At 49.3% G+C, this 16229-nt stretch overlaps 1 long non-coding RNA gene across 1 annotated transcript; it reads left to right on the forward strand.

Annotated features, from left to right (window-relative positions):
- The first annotated feature begins 7348 nt into the window (after positions 1-7348).
- On the forward strand, positions 7349-13285 carry LOC129197091 (uncharacterized). The gene is made up of 3 exons (XR_008574263.1): positions 7349-7417; positions 12446-12536; positions 12610-13285. It is a non-coding gene; the product is annotated as an uncharacterized LOC129197091 (long non-coding RNA).
- The last annotated feature ends 2944 nt before the right edge of the window (positions 13286-16229 follow it).

Here is a 16229-nt window from a genome sequence, read left to right on the forward strand (position 1 = left end):
GCAGAACCAGAGGAGTCAGGGCAACTTACACCGGCGCCTGGACAGCTTTCCCAAATTTAAGGTAGATGGTGATCAGGAGCCTGAATGGCATCCTGCCCAGAGCAAAGCTCCTGAGATACTGTTTGCAGAGCCATGGGTCCACCAGCCTCCTAGGCTTTGGCCTTGGGATACGCATGCTCAGGAGGCTGGACTGTGCTGGGCTGTGCCACAAACAGCAAAACCTGGTGGTGGGCTTGCTGGATTTTCTGGTAGGAACAGCTCTGGGTGGTCTGCTCCATGGCCCACAGCCTTCAGCACAGGCAGCCCAGAGATGCACTGGTGGAAGCCCAGCCCCAGAGCCAAAAGGGCCAGGAAATCCCTGGCACAGACTATGCTGTGCCTGAAGGAGACATCAAAGGGATGCAGTTTACAGGAAAGGTCCCTGAGGACCTGGGAGTGACCATCTGCAGGATGGCTCTCTTAATTTATATTTCAAAGTGGATAATTTAATTGGCATAATTGGGAGTTTTCTTTCTTTTCTTCATTATGGATGCACAGAATATGGTAGTAGAGACAGCAAGAGGGAAGCATGCCTGGGAGGGAGGTAACTGCAGAAGTGGTCTGCAAGAAGGTAAATAATGACATCCTATTTGGGAAACTGCAGGGGTAATAAAGATTTCCTTTAAACAGGGTACGGGGTACCACATTCCTCACCCTCTGGAGCAGGAGAGGTTTACTTCTGTGTCACGGCAAAGAGGAGGGAAGAGTCAATGCTCCTGGGTGATATCCTTAGTGGCACAAGCCCATGTGTTATAACCCTGGAAGCATGGTGCAGGTAGCCCTGTGCCAACTGTATGATCATGTGTGGCTTCCCACGTGTCCCTTCTGGCCAAGGAACCAGGCCCGTTAGCTGTGGCAGTGTCAGGCTGTGCCATCGCTGCTGGGGGGAACCCTGTCTTGGTGCATCCTCTAGGCAAAAGGGCTCCTCAAAGCCTTCTTGAAAGCTGTGGAGACTGTGGCAAGGTGGAGGGTGTCACAGCGGACAATGGAAAGCCTGTCTTTGGAGCCCTGGGACTCAGGATCAGCCACCCAAAGCCCCCTCTATTCCATGCGAGAGTCATGGGCCCAGCTGAAGGTTGCTGCTCTCCATCTGTGAGGAGACAGCCACTGGGCTGATGGGGACAACTGTCATCAGCCACAGTGGCTATTTCAGTCTGTAAGCTCTAGCATGAGGAGGATCCATCTGCTACGAACCATCTGGCCTCACCTTGAATGAAGACTGTGGCTGAGCTTGGGGCAATCCTCTGTGGTCAGACCTCATCAGCATCACTTGCAGCAGGGTGATGGTACTGCACGTTTCTGTGCGGTCGCAGTGTGTGTGTGAGATGGACAATGCAGAGCTGGATGTGCTGGCCAGGCCTGGTGTTGGTGAGGTTCAGCACTGGACAGGCAGCTCTTTTGTCACAGCCCATTCTTGCCAGCTGGCAGGATGTGTGCCCATGGCCTGTCCTACCCAGATGTATTGAAGCTCCTCCAAACCAGCCTGTAAACCCACCTCAGGACTACGGTTGCACTATGAAGCACAGGAGAGACCTGGTGGCCTCTGGTTGGTCTCCCAAGGGACAACCTCATTTACTGAACACTTCAAATGTCTCTGGAGCGCTGGTAGTCTGCCAGCCTTAGCTTGCAAACTCCCTTGTGCTGACAGCCCCAAGCAATGAGAGTTTTGATGCACATCAGACAACTCTTTGTGTTTCAGCAGTGCAAGGGAAGAAGATGGCTGTTCTCTTGTAGTCTTTGGTTTGGTGGCACTGGAGGATCACTTCTGAAGTAACCTAACTGCAGGTGTGGGTCTCTGTGGTTGGAGTGATCTTCATCACCTCCAAATCATAATGCAAAGCCACACTGCCAACATCCTAAACACCATGGTGCTGTCACACTGCTGTTTTGAACAGGTACTGAGTGATATACATTAACTGACACATGTTAATATCCATGAAAGGATGGGGAAATGGTGGTTTGATCCACCATAGCCAGATGTATTTAACTAGCACAGATGTGAATAGTCAGCATGTTACCATCTATATTGGGTGTGCGTGGCAAGGTTTTGGTAGTGGGTGGCGGGGCTGCAGGGGTGGCTTCTGTGAGAAGCTGCTAGAAGTTTCCCCCATGTCCGACGGAGCCAATGCCAGCCAGCTCCAAGACAGACCCACCGCTGGCCAATGCTGAGCCCATCAGTGATGGTGGCAGTGCCTCTGGGAGAAAATAGTTAAGAAGGGGGAACAAAACCTGCTGCACAAGAGCAGCCAGAGAGGAGATAGAACATGTGAGAGACCAACAGTCTGCAGACACCAAGGTCAGAGAAGAAGGAGGGGGAGGAGGTGCTCCAGGCACCAGAGCAGAGATTCCCCTGCAGCCTGTGGAGAAGACCATGGTGAGGCAGGCTGTCCCCCTGCAGCCCATGGAGGATGATGATGGAGCAGATATCCACCTGCAGCCTGTGGAGGACCCCACGCCAGAGCAGGTGGATGCCCGAAGGAGGCTGTGACCCCATGGGAAGCCCTTGCTGCAGCATGCTCCTGGCAGGACTTGTGATCCTGTGGAGAGAGGAGCCCATGCTGGAGCAGGTTTGCTGGCAGGACTTGTGACCCCGTGGGGGACCCATGCTGGAGCAGTCTGGTCCTGAAGGACTGCACCCCGTGGGAGGGACCCACGCTGGAGCAGCTGGTGAAGAACTGCAGCCTGTGGGAAGGACTCACATTGGAGAAGTTGGTGGAGGACTGTCTCCTGTGGGAGGGACCCCATGCTGGAGCAGGGGCAGAGTGTGAGGAGTCCTCCCCCTGAGGAGGAAGGAGCAGCAGAGACGACGTGTGATGAACTGACCACAACCCCCATTCCCCGTCCCCCTGTGCCGCTGAGGGGGGAGGAGGGAGAGAAATCGGGAGTGAAGTTGAGCCTGGGAAGAAGGGGGGGGTGCGGGGAGGGGTGTTAAGATTTGGTTTTATTTCTCATTACCCTACTCTGATTTGATTGGTAATAAATTAAACTAGTTTCCCCAAGTCGAGTCTGTTTTGCCCGTGACAGTAACTGGTGAGTGATCTCTCCCTGCCCTTATCTCGACCCACGAGCCTTTTGTCACATTTTCTGTCCCCTGCCCAGCTGAGGAGGGCCGTGACAGAGCGGCTTTGGGGGGTGCCTGGCCTCCGGCCAGGGTCAACCCACCACACCATCACAAAGCACGATGACCATTTCAGATTTTGGCACGTGTTAGCAATACTTTTTTTTTCCTAAACGCAGTCACTGAGAGTTGCAGGACTTACACCTGCAGTGCAGAAAATAGGCATCTCTTTAGTGAAAGTATGTCAAAGTGGAATTGCAGTGACACCAAAGTATCTTTAGTACCCACATTGTTAAAGGTTATCGGGAGCCTTCACTTGGATTTGGTCTGATTTCACTAACTCAGATTAAGAACTTTTTGCATAAGGAAAGACAATATAATGCAAAGAATTATGACAGACAAGGCAAAGATTTACTGAGGTTGATCTGGCGGACTTCTGCTTCCCCCTTGCTTCGGTCCCAGCAACGCAAGGTGCATTTCCACGCTGTGTGGTTGTAGTGCAACCAGCGCCTCCCTGCACCCACCCAGAGCAGGCTGTCTCCATCCCTGGTTAATGCAGCTCTGATTACAGCACCCTTAGAAAGGCGGATTTTCTTTCGTGTTCTCATATCCAAGTATTAACCTGCCCTGACATCGCTTCACTCGCTGGAGCTGATAACGCAGCCCGAGATCGCTTCGCTGTAGAGATTAGGCAGAAGTAGAGGCAGATTCCAATAACTTCTGTTTGGCAAAACAAGTTTTAGTTTCTACTCTGGTACAAGGGGATTTTAAAAATTTATTTATTTATTTATTTATTCTCTCTCTCTGTATAATAGCTTGTCTTGCTGCAGAGATAAGAAAATCAGAGATGTGGTGCTATGTGGATCTAGAACTAGAGACACTTCCCTTTGTGTGCCTTGATGGAAGAAAATTCAAGTGTAGTTATGCTTCTGGTACCAACACAGGTCCACTACAGCTGGCTACTGCCACCATCTCCTGCTCATTTGAGGAGACGTTCTGTATATTTAGAGCCTGCAAATAATTATACATTTGGTACCAGGCTGTTATGAACAACGTACAATATTCTTCTTGTTTCAGTAACTTCAATTTGTAAGAAGTCACCAAAGTGGCAAGTCCCCATGCTTACACTCTGAAGCTGGTTTCACATGATTAGTGGCAGAAATGGCAATTTTATTTTAAAACCTCCTGTGATCTGATCTCAGGATCTATTTGGATCTTCAGTCCCCATGGCAATAGCTTCTCAAATCCTGAAAATAACAATGTGCACAGCTATTTTGACTGAATAAACCAGGCGCCACATATGCGTAAAGCTAAGCATATGGGTCCATCCTTGCAGGAAAAGGGTTTCGTTTCGGTCATGAAAGTAAATAGCCGAGCACACGTAGAGATCTGCTCTAGTTGGTCAGATGTGTCAAGTGAGGGAATGCTATTTTTACATTGCCACTTTTTAAAGCAGGCTTGCATTCATCCTTTTGAATGGCTTTCTAATGATACCTGATGTGGATCACATGCACCGGGATCCCATTAGGCATTGCTCTTCCCAGTGAAATACAGCCGAAATGGTGCCACGGAAGAGGAAAGGCAGGAAAATGGATCCTAACCTCGTCTTGTATATTCATGTGCTCCCCCTTTGGGCTGGAGCTGTTAATCAAAATGGGAAGCCTGGTGAGTTGTTTTGGTTAAGAATAGGAATTTGTTTTCATTTTCCATGCTGCCTTAAGTATTTGAAGATAATGCACGATGAAGGAAGAATCAACTACACAGGCAGTTTCTTTGCTCACAGCTCTCTGCCTTCCTGATGGACCTTGATCTGGTCCTGTGAGGGTGCTCCAGCAGGGCTGTGCCTGGACAGACCTCCTCCTGCAGGTCGCCAGGTATCACATGGACCTCATCTCCTGGTTGCCCAGCTCTGCATCTCTCCTGGAGCCTGGCCCCATATGATCCCAATGCAGGAGTGCCAGGGGATGGCGGGCACCGGGTCCCACAGGAAGATGGGCACCATTTGTCCTCGGTGCTCGCCTGCTGGCTGGCACTCAGCTGCCCGCAGACTCCCCCAGGTTGTCGTGCGGAGGATGTTGAGACAGCTGGACCTGTGCAAAGATTTGCTCACAGGGTCTGTAGCTGGTGGTGTGCATTGACTCCAGAGGTAATAGCTGCTTTTTATGAAAGATGAAAAAATAAAAGGAGAGAAATACAAGGGAAATGAAAACTCACCCCTGGGGCCAGCTGGGAGGAGAAGGAACAGGAGATCCCCAGGGGAGTGTCCTCCCCGGGCATTCTCTCTGGTGGTGTGGGTGTCCTCCCTGAAGACAAATTTCCCATGGTAACTATATGTATTTTTCTTTTTCTTTTTTTTTTTTTTGGCTCCCTCAAACTCCCTGTTGGTTGTTCCTGCTTACAAAGCCATTAGTGCTGATGGGCGCACACGCCGATGGGGCACACTGATTGTTTGTGAAGCTGTGTGCGTGCATTTTCTTGGGTCCCCTAATGTAAGCTGAGAGCCACAGCCCAGGAGTAGGAAGAGAGGTGGGAAAGGAAGGTGATTCTTATGCTGATGGCCATCACTTCTCATGGGAGACCATCACAATAGGGCTTGCAGGTGCACAGCCATGAGAATAAGAGAAAAACAACATGGATTGACAAGGGAAAACCACCACCCAGGGGCTTGAGAGAACCCAGCAGCATGGAGGGCAGACACAGAGCAGTGAGGAGGCTGCAGAGCTGCAGACAGGAGCCCTTAATGTCACTCTGGTTGAGGCACTTTAGGCTCTGCACGTCACAGAGCAAAGCCAGGGCATGGCTGAGAAGCACACACAGAGCCAGGAGCTGGGAAGCGCTCCCAGTCGGAGCTGTACAGCTCTAAATTGTGTCTTTTTATTATCACAACCAGCAGACCGGGTGACGACAACCGCTTGCTACAATGGCATCTCACCAGCTGCAAGCGAGCTTGCTTGTATGCAAGTGTCTTCAGCTCCTTGCTTGGCTCTCGCAGGCTGGCTGGCACAAGGGCACCCTGCTGCGTCCCCATGGGACTTGGCCGAGGTGATGGAGGCCCCATGGCTCACTGGCCAGGATGGGGCAATGCCAGGCACCAGGATGGACTTGCCGGGGCCCTGCTGGAGGAGATCGGGGTGTGTCACCTCCAAACTCAGCATGGGGTGTCTGGCAGCAGCCCAGAGGCACCGCTGCAGCCAACTGCTGTTCCTGTCCCCGGCACACACCAATGGATGCTGTCATCCCAGGGCAAGGACGATCGACCCACTGGTGAAATGAACTCACCAACTGCTGTTTGCCAGCAGTGGGTGTTAAGCTAAGCCAGTCCTGAGTTTGGCTTTGTCTTCAGGGTGAGCCTGAGAGGGATTTTCCAGATTTTCTTCATCAGTGCAGGAAGAAAGGGAAAGGTAAGGGGCAAGGCAAGAAAAAAAAAAGTCAAGGCAAGAAAAAGAAAAAAGGAAAAAGGAAAAGGTAAAGAGAAAAAGAAGAAGAAAGAAAAATCAGGCAGAGGTAAGAAAAGGCAGGAAAATAATAGGGGAGGGGAGGGGAGGGGAGGAGAGGGGAGAGGGGAGAGGGAGGAAGGGAGGGAGGGAGGGAGGGAGGGAGGGAGGGAGGGAGGGAGGAAGGAAGGAAGGAAGGAAGGAAGGAAGGAAGGAAGGAAGGAAGGGAGGGAAGGAAGGAAGGGAAGGAGCACTGTAGTTCCTACTTCACTGTTTGTCTCAAGCTGCAGTGGATTTAAAGTGCAACCTCAAACAGCATGAGCGTTGGCAATGCTCTATCTAAGCTGAAGCATGACGATGACAATATAACACGAACAAAAAATGTGAGTGAGGAGTAATTGAGAGGGGAGGGAGCTTTTTGTAAGCATTTGTTTGCAGATAGTTTTATGATGATTCAACACAGTTGACGTAAAATCTGGCTGAGTTGAACTGGGTGTCAGCCAGCCTGGTGTGGCTACTAAAATTTAGCTGAAATTGATATTTTATACCAATTTACTCAGGTGAGGAGATGGATGCTGCCTTTTGGGGCAGCATCTCCCCTGCCAGCCCAGCTGTGAGAGCTGGTTCTGCTCCAGGAGGACCCCTACCACAAGCCCGTACGGGCGGTTGGCAGGTTGGTGGTGAACCAGGTCGGACAACTGATCCAAGGGGAAAATAGAAAAAGAGAGAGAGGTGGGGTTTGGTTTGGTCTGGGTTGTTTGTTTGATTTTTCTTTTCCCAGGCTGTTTTTCCTGCCCTTGGCCAGCTACTAAGTGAAAGACCACTGGGGCCTCCCAGAAGCCCTCCAGCAAACCTGCAGCAACATGACTCTGTAACTGCTGCCAAGGTAAATACAAGCAGGGAGGAAAAACAACAGCAGTAAACCCCCAAAACCCTGCAAGGCTACTTCATCCCCTTTGGAGAACGATAGTGACAGGGGCCCCCATTTGGAGGGGTGGGTCCCCCTCAGAGAGCCTCTCGGCAGGAGCGCTGCTGGCTTTATGAAATGCTGAGCTGCCGTCCCCCTCCGCTCTGCACATCGCCACGTCCCTTGTCAGCACTCAGCAAGCCAGTATTAAAACAAGAGGGAGGCCAAGTGGAAGAGAAACTGAAAGCTGCCCTCCTGGCTACGGGGAATTCCTTCCCTGGCAGAAAATTGGCGCCAGCTCTGCCAAAATTCCGGCCAGATTTCTGTCCTTCTAGGTAATACGTGAGAGTTCAGATAATTATGTCAGTGCCATAGATTTTAATTTTTTAAAAAAAAATGTTGTATAAAGCATACTTGGTGAATCCCTGGCATTGCTCCATCAGTGTAAAAGGAATAGGGCTTCCTTGTATTTGAAGAGATAACGGTGCTCCAGGCTACAAAAGATAACTGTGCTTTTTAATTTAAGCTTACAGCCATGACAGCAGTGCAGGGGGGTCTCTCTGCTCCCAACATGCTCAATCTGCATTGACTGATGGCTGTTATATCTGAAACCTCGTAGGTTGCTATGGGGAAAGTGCCAGAATAAACATCTCTGCTTACTACAGAGGCTCAGAAGACTGAGATGCCGTTAGATGTAAATACCTGGTTTGATAGCTAGTACATTTGGGGTTTTGTCTGGCGTCTCGCTAAGTGCCAGTGGTGGCTTCCTAATAATTACAGGCACTAGAAATGTACACTGGGGTCCTGAAGCTGAAGGGGAAATCCCTGCGGATTATAAGGAGGGAAGAAGGCCACTCACTGTTCACCTTCCCTGTACATTTAACTTCTACATTTAACAGTTAAGGCAGAAATGAGAAGATTTCTGTGCAGATCTTTAGAAGCCCATATTGGTAGGGAGAGAGTAAAATACGAATGCGTTTTGTAAATCTAGTAGAAATGCAGTCTAGAAACACAAATGCAGCTATTAAAACTTCGCATATTAGATATATTTGACCAATACACACATGTTATTTGGAGCTGTAGTTTTGTAAGTTACTTACAGCATTAAAATAGCAATAAATCCCTCATACTGAGTATTATTTAGCATCTACGTTTCAGTCCATTCCCCAAAAGGATGCCAAGAAGTGAAACAATGAATTGGAGGGCATACGCCTTTCCTTAATTGCTGCCCAGGTTGCATTTCTGGCAAATCAGCAGGAGACCTCTGCAAAGACCAGTCCCGGTGATGAAAGATGCCCCGGTAATGGCCATGGGAAACACCAGCAGCAGCCTGGATAACTGTCACAAGCATAGGTCCAAACCACTCTATTACAGCAGTGACTTCACAAGGTGCCAGCCCTGTCCACGGCTCAAGGAACTGGCATTTCAACCCACCTGTGAGAAGCCAAAAAACTGGGAAGGGACCCAGAGTAGAAGCTTGCTGCTAATGAAGCAGAGGACACAAGTTGGATTGCTTCAGACCTAAACTGGCTGCCACCTTTCATCTCCTGTGTACCCTTCAAAATAATAGGTAACGCCATGTCGATCCCTTTCCAAATGCTGCCCCGTGAGTTTTAGCTACAGTTTGCCTCCGAAGGCACAGCGTCTGCTCTGCTCCTGCACTCGGTGGCACCAGCGACCCTTTCCTGTCACCTATGCACTCACCATTCTTGCCTGCAGTGTTTTGCTCGCAGCATTCAGCAAAGCTTGTGCCCTGGTCCTACAAATCTCTTCTTGAGCAGTAGGGAGCCAACACAGAGGAGAGCAAAGAACCCAATTAAGGCTCAAGTAATTAATTTTCCAAGCTTCATCTTTCATCTTGAGATTTAGCAGGCACAAGTCCTGTAAAGGCAATCGGTGGCCACTTTTGTTGCACTTGGATTTTTTTCATGGCGAGTTTGGCTGGCATGGGGGTTTTTTTGGACCACTCTGATGGGCACCATATCAGGTTTCCCCAGGAAACATGGGAATGGCTTTGTCACTGCAGAACTGTTGCTTTTCCCTTGCCTTTCCTTCCTTTCTCCAACCTGTCCTTGAAATGGTGGGTTTATATGTAAGAAACCACATGCTATGGCATAAAAATGCCTGATCTCGATTCGGCTTACTCAGATCAGAAGTGCATTTAAGCCAAATCACAAGAGCATCCCCTCTGCTTTTGGTATTGATTTAAACTGGGGAGAAAGTAGGAAGATTAAAGATTAAATTGTCTCCTTTAGCCACCACACACCAGCCTGCCTGAGCAATGAGTGTGGGTGGTACGGGCTGTGCCCATCACCCTCAGCCTCCTAACACAGACAAATGTACTCTGGGGCCAAAGGCTTTTTAAATATCCTTGACCCAGCAGAGAAGCACATATAAACGATGAAATAATTGGCCATGAATCACGTATTCATTATTTTAAAGAGAAGACGGTGTCCTTGGAAATTGCTGAGGGATGCAAGTCACCCTCTTAAAATCATTCACGGCTCTTGGTGCAATGCAGGATGAAAAGGTTAAATGAGCAGCAACACTTGTTGAATTATACACCAAAGCGGTTTCGCAACAACACGACTGTTTCAGTGTACTGAGTGTCTCCTGGTGATGGACATGGCAAACTGCTGACAATGTTGGATTTTAGGTGAGCTTACAAGGAAAACACTGAAGCACAAGGGTCGTTTCTGGTGCACAGCAAACATCGGTGTTTCTGGGAAAGAAAGTGGGGAAAAGCTACTGCATTTTTGTGTCTCTTCTGGGTGACAAAAAATGAAGTTATACAAAAATCACACCGTTTTACCATATTTTAGTAACTATATCCTATCTCTTATCTTCAGTAAGCTGAGAACTTGCAGTTTACCCAAGAGAAAAGGACCTTCTCCAGGTTTCCATGCTGCCATGGATTAACATCCTTCCTTGTATGCTGCCCTAAAAAGCATTACCTCCTCTTCTGAAGTTTTCTCCCCATGAGCACCAGGACTTCTGCCCAGGCAGAGGCTCCAGCCACATAAGTCTCCAGGCAGGACGTGGACCACAAAGCCCATCCCAGGTCTCCAGCAAAGTCACCCCGCTGTGGGAAGGGGGGGGCCGTGGCCCAGGCTCTATCTCTGCATGCACGTATCTGGCAGCCGCCTGGATAAACCTATGAGCTCAGAGTTGTGTAATGTGTTTCCTTGATGGATCATCCTATAAAATCACCAAGGGATCCTGAGGCAACCTGACACCTGTAATCGGCTGAAAGAACAGATATTGCTTTGGAAGGCAACTCAGCAGGGGAGGGCAGGGTATTTTTCCCCCCCCATTTTTCCTCTCTGCCTGGTCACGGCAGGTTATTTGACTATTGTTTAAACTTGCTGAAGAGTTATTGCTTTTCTTTTGAATAAACCCAAGTTGAAATGAAACAAAACTGTCTGATCTTAAGGCTGTGGGGTAGAAAGGAGGAGGTGCGAGCTGGGCTGTGTAAAATCACACTCTGAGAAAGTCACAGGGATTTAGCTGCTTACATCCCCATTAGGCTTGTGCTGAATAAGGCAAGGCTGGTTTAAGCTGGAGGAGGGTCTTTGTAGCAGGGAGCCTGGAGCAATTCCTGCCCAGCTGATGCTTAGAGGGGTCACCTAGTGCTCGGGTCACCCAGCTTACAGGGGTCACCCAGTCCCCCAGCCCTGTGCTGCCCTGCTTGTTCCCATGCCCGGTGCCCCCCATCCCCTCCCATTCACAGTTATTTGGGTGCAATAGAGCATTGCCCCAGAGCTGCACACCTCCAACCCAAGGATTTACAGTGCTGTCTGTCCTCTCCAGCATGTTGGGGATGAGGGCCAACCCTCTGGGGAGGCCAGTTTTGGCCCAATGTGGTGGCCTGGGAAGTGTCATGTTGGCTGCGAGGTGCCACGTGCCTGTCCCCAAAGGGCCCTGTTATTGCCCACGGCAAAGGGAGACAACGGGCAGAGCTCTTACGGGAAAACATGGCTACCCTGAGCTGATGCCCTGGGTCACAGCAGGTTGCAAGATGCTGGGTTGAGTGAGCTCCGATGGGTTTGTGCAGGTACGCGGAACATCGCCGCAGTGTGCAGGGCTGTGGATTTCACGCCAAGAACCAGCCAGCCCTGAGCAAGGTGTTGGGACGTGGAGTGGTGGGTTAATCCCTTACAGGAGCTGGGATTGTGCAAGTAATTCGGGAAGCTGAAAGCTGAACTCAGGTGGCATCAGTTGTGCCAAAGAAATCGTAATCAGCCCCCACTTTGGCAATGCTACCTTGCAGTGCTCATTTCATCCGAGGAAGAAAAATCTCTTTGAGCCTGGATAAGCTAACGTCAATCAATCAGTACTGGAGTGTTTGATTTAATGCCTATTTTCTATTTCATTTTAAATATTTTAAAAATAACTAGCTAGGAAGTTATTTGTGTCTTTTTTACATCCTAATTGGAGGAACACAATACTTTTGCGCTGATGGATTTGTAATTTAATCTGTTAGTCGATTCTTTCTCAATATTGACATTCCAAGAAGCAAAAGGAGTATCAAGACAAAAATCAAAAAGGCTGAGTGAAGAATATTTACACTATTGCTTGCCATATGCTAGCCTTCGCATAGCCATCGCCATTCTTATTATTATGCATATTATGATTAATCATTAGCCGTGCAATGTCCATCTTCAGGAATGCCCTGAGCCTATTTCTTGGGCTTCCCTTCCATGTTTGATATGTCCTGGGGAGTTAATTGCTATGAAATTCAGTTACAGATGATGCATAGAAATTTCAAAAATTATGGAAACGAACTTCAAAATTCACAAGGGATAAAGACGAGAAAATGAGGAGTGGGCAAATCAACATTCCGTGAAGATAAGACACTTTTGTTAGTATTTTATTGTGTCTTTCCTCTTCTGGAGGGAATACAGACTTAAGATGTCCTTGTTAGTATGTCTGCATGCTTCAGAAAATAGAAATTGCAAAACGCTGCTATTTTGGTTCTTACATTTTCCTCTCTCACTCTCTATTTAGGGGTTTCGTCTGCCTGTATTAACTCCCGCAGCCTTAGGACAGGAAGGCTGGGTTGGCACACCTGGCGGCACTCTCAGGGCTCAAACTGAAGGTAAAAACCCTTCTTAGATACCTGGGTTTATTTTTGGTTCTCATGACTCAGCATTTTTGCTGATTTAACACAGGTGAGCACATCTGGCCAGCTGCCATGCCGCACATGATCCCAGGTCCCTTTGGGGTCCTATAGCAGCCAGTGGTTGTTTTGAAGTGGAAGGTACCTTTTGGGGTGCACCACACCAAGGTCCTGCTCCAGAAGAGGATTTAGTGGCTGCGGTTAGCTCAGCCCACAACTCCCGAGCCTAAATCCAGACTTGTGAACCTCAAAATCCTGCCCAAGCTGCTGCTGAAGCTTGAAGAGAATTTGGACTTGGGAACACGGTATTGATGCTCCTCACACTTAGAAAGCAGAAGCAGCAAGAGCCAGCAACCTGCAGCCCAGCCAAGCCCACCCTGGAGGGCCTGGGGCACAGAGACGTGCTTTGGGTGATGGTTCATCGTGCTGAGCACAGCTCCTTGTCCCACTGGACATGATCCTCCTCCTGTCTTGGTCAGATCTGGGCTACCAGAAGGTTACCCTAATCTGCAGAGGGACAACTACAGGCACCAGCAAGCGGGGTGAGCTGAGGAAGCACCTTCTCCCCTCACATAAGCGACACAATCTAAAGCAAAGCCCTGGGCCTGTGCGTGCTAAAGATCTCCCCGCTCATCGTGTCAAAGCTTCTCTGAGACCCCCCCTCCATCCTCATCTGCAGTACCTGAACCACCGGCATCCACCTCTGGGCGCAGCTTCTCTTCTTGGACATGTAGGAAAAGGTTAGTCTGAAAAAAATCTTATTTGAGCTAAGAACAGTGACTCGAGTACATTGCATAGCCATAATATATCTTTATAAATGTAAATATATGAACATAGTATAGAAGTATAGAAGTACTGGTCTAGTGGAGGGTGTCCCTGCCCGCAGCAGGGGGGTTGGAACTAGATGGTCTTTAACGTCCCTTCCAACCCAAATGATTCTGTGATTCTATGATTCTATGATAAGTATAGATTTGTGTTTACTATTATATAGTATCAATATATGTTTCATATATAAATGCTCTACATGTATATATAGATTTATATAATCTATATATTTTTGTTTATAGAGACATGTTATATATGAAATATGTATTTGTTTATGTTACATTTTGTATTTTATGTACCCAGTGCTGTGCTTTCCTTTCCATCGTGGGTGGAGAGGCTTTGACACTGTGAGGAGTGCATCTTCGAAGCACAGCATGCAGAAAGGCAAAACACAGCTCGGCTCCAACCAGTTAAATCCACCCTGAGGGATGCTCCAAATTCCTCCTGAAAACGCTGTTTTGAGGTTTTGATAGGAGAGATGCAGAGGTTTTGTGGAAGATGACGGGGCCAGCTTTCTGCAGGAGGGATGGGTTGTTTTGCAGCGTGTTCCTGGCAGAAGGAGAGAGGTGAGCTATGGCAAGTCTGCGTGTCCATACGGTCGGGTGGCCTGGGTGCTAGATGTGCTCGGCCCGCGCTGGGAGGCGGAGACATTTGTGGAAGAGGAGAAAGGGCAAGGGAAGATGCTGAAGGAGATTTAAGCATGTTGGGGCTTGGGCAGGGATGAGATTCCTGGTGCTACTACCCACCTGCCACAGGACACTGTGAGGGCCAGGGACATCACAAAGGTTCCATGGGGAAGGTGGCCGTGCAAGTTTTGGGGCTGCTTGGAGATGACCAGGCTGCTGCCCCTGACTTTGGGAAGCCTCAGTCAGGGCAATGCTCCCAAAGCAACAAAAAGACATTGGTTTTGTTCTAAATCAGAACAGAAGGAGAAGAAAAAAACCCAAACTTGGAAATATTTGCGACAAGCCCCATCGTATCATAGAATCACAGACTCATAGAATGGCCAGGACTAGAAGGGACCATTTAGTTCCAACCACCCTGCCATGGACAGGGACACCCTCCACTAGACCACATTGCCCAAAGCCCCATCCAACCTGGCCTTGAACACTTCCAGGGATGGGGCATCCACAACTTCTGTGGACAACCTATGCCAGTGCCTCACCACCCTCATATGAAGAATTTCTTCCTAATATCTAATCTAAGTGTACCCTCTTTCAGTTTAAAGCCATTGCCCTTGTCCTATCACTCCATGCCCTTGTCAACAGTCCCTCTCCAGCTTTCTTGTAGACCCCCTTCAGGTACTGGAAAGCAGCAATTAGATCTCCCCAGAGCCTTCACTTCTTCAGGCTGAACAACCCCAACTCTCTCAGCTTGTCCTCATAGGAGAGGTGCTCCAGCCCTCTGATCAGCTTCGTGGCCCTCCTCTGGACCTACTCCAACAGGTCCATGTCTTTTCTTGTGCTGGGAACCCCAGAGCTGAACACAGTACTCCAGGTGGGATCTCATGAGAGCAGAGGGGCAGAATCCCCTCCCTCGACCTGCTGGTCACGCTGCTTTTGATGCAGCCTAGGACACGGTTGGCTTTCTGGGCTGCAAGCGCATGCTGCCGGCTCATGTTGAGCTTCTCATCAATCAATACCCCCAAGTCCTTCTCCTCAGGGCTGCTCTCAATCCATTCCCCGCCAGCCTATAGTCGTGCTTGGGATTGCGCCAACCCACGTGCAGGACCTTGCACTTGGCCTTGTTGAACTTCATGCGGTTCACACAGGCCCACCTCTCCAGCCTGTCAAGGTCCCTCTGGATGGCATCCCTTCCCTCCAGCATGTTGACCGCACCACATGGCTCGGTGTCATTGGCAAATTTGCTGAGGGTGCACTCGATCCCACTGTCCATGTCACTGACAAAGATGTTAAACATCTCCTTCTTGAAAGGGAGAGGGGGAATTGCCCCAAAGTGATTCCTTCCATGTGGGAAGCATGCAGTGGTGGTGCCTGAGCAACGGGCAAGCTCTGCCCTTGGCAGCACATCCCTGTCCCACTCGACTGCAGACCCCAGATGGGAACTGCCTGGGCAGAGCACAGCCAAGAGCAGCCAGGTCTGGCCCTAGAGAGCCCGCCTGAGCTGGGCTGCTGTTAGCAGAGGGAAACCATCTGGCTGGGATGGAGGAAGAGAGCCCATGGCTGCTGAGCCACGTGCGAGGTTCCTGTCCGTCTCGCAGAAACTTGCCTGTGCAGAGCTGTTTAGGAGGGCTCTGCCATGCTTGGAGGGAGAGGGCAATTATCTCCCCTGTCAGTGAGTACTCAGATTTATGTATATCCCCGCGCCTTCCCCTAAACAAGCTTTCAATACAGAAACTGCAAAGCCGAAGAGATCCTCCGCAATTAGGGGAGAAGACATCTCTCTTTCAGCTAACACGATAAAAAGAGCCGAATGAAACCGTGCATTGTTAACGCGCTTCGGCTTAGTCACTGGGGAGGGTAATAAACAAGGCAGACTTGGTTGGGATAAAAAAAGCGTCGAGTATGGCGAGATTATGAAACAATAGGTACTGATAGAGAGGCAGCCCGGAGCCAGCCGCAGAGCAGAAGCTTTACTGAATGCCTGGGTTTGAATGAATCCTAATGATAATCACGGGCTACATGGCAATTTGCTTAAATAACGTGCCTCCTGCTTCCTCCCAGCCCGGCAGAATGAGTCCGTACATGTTAATTGCTTCGTTTTGAAGATAAAGCCCCTCTCTGTGCGGCAATATTATATATTTAATTTTCGCTGTTTATTTACTCTGCCCTTCTTCAAGCCTTTTGCTGTCTATAAAGGCATCTGCTGCTGTCATTCTGCATTTTG

The sequence above is a fragment of the Grus americana genome, chromosome 1, assembly GCF_028858705.1.
Source record: "Grus americana isolate bGruAme1 chromosome 1, bGruAme1.mat, whole genome shotgun sequence".
NCBI lineage: Eukaryota > Metazoa > Chordata > Aves > Gruiformes > Gruidae > Grus > Grus americana.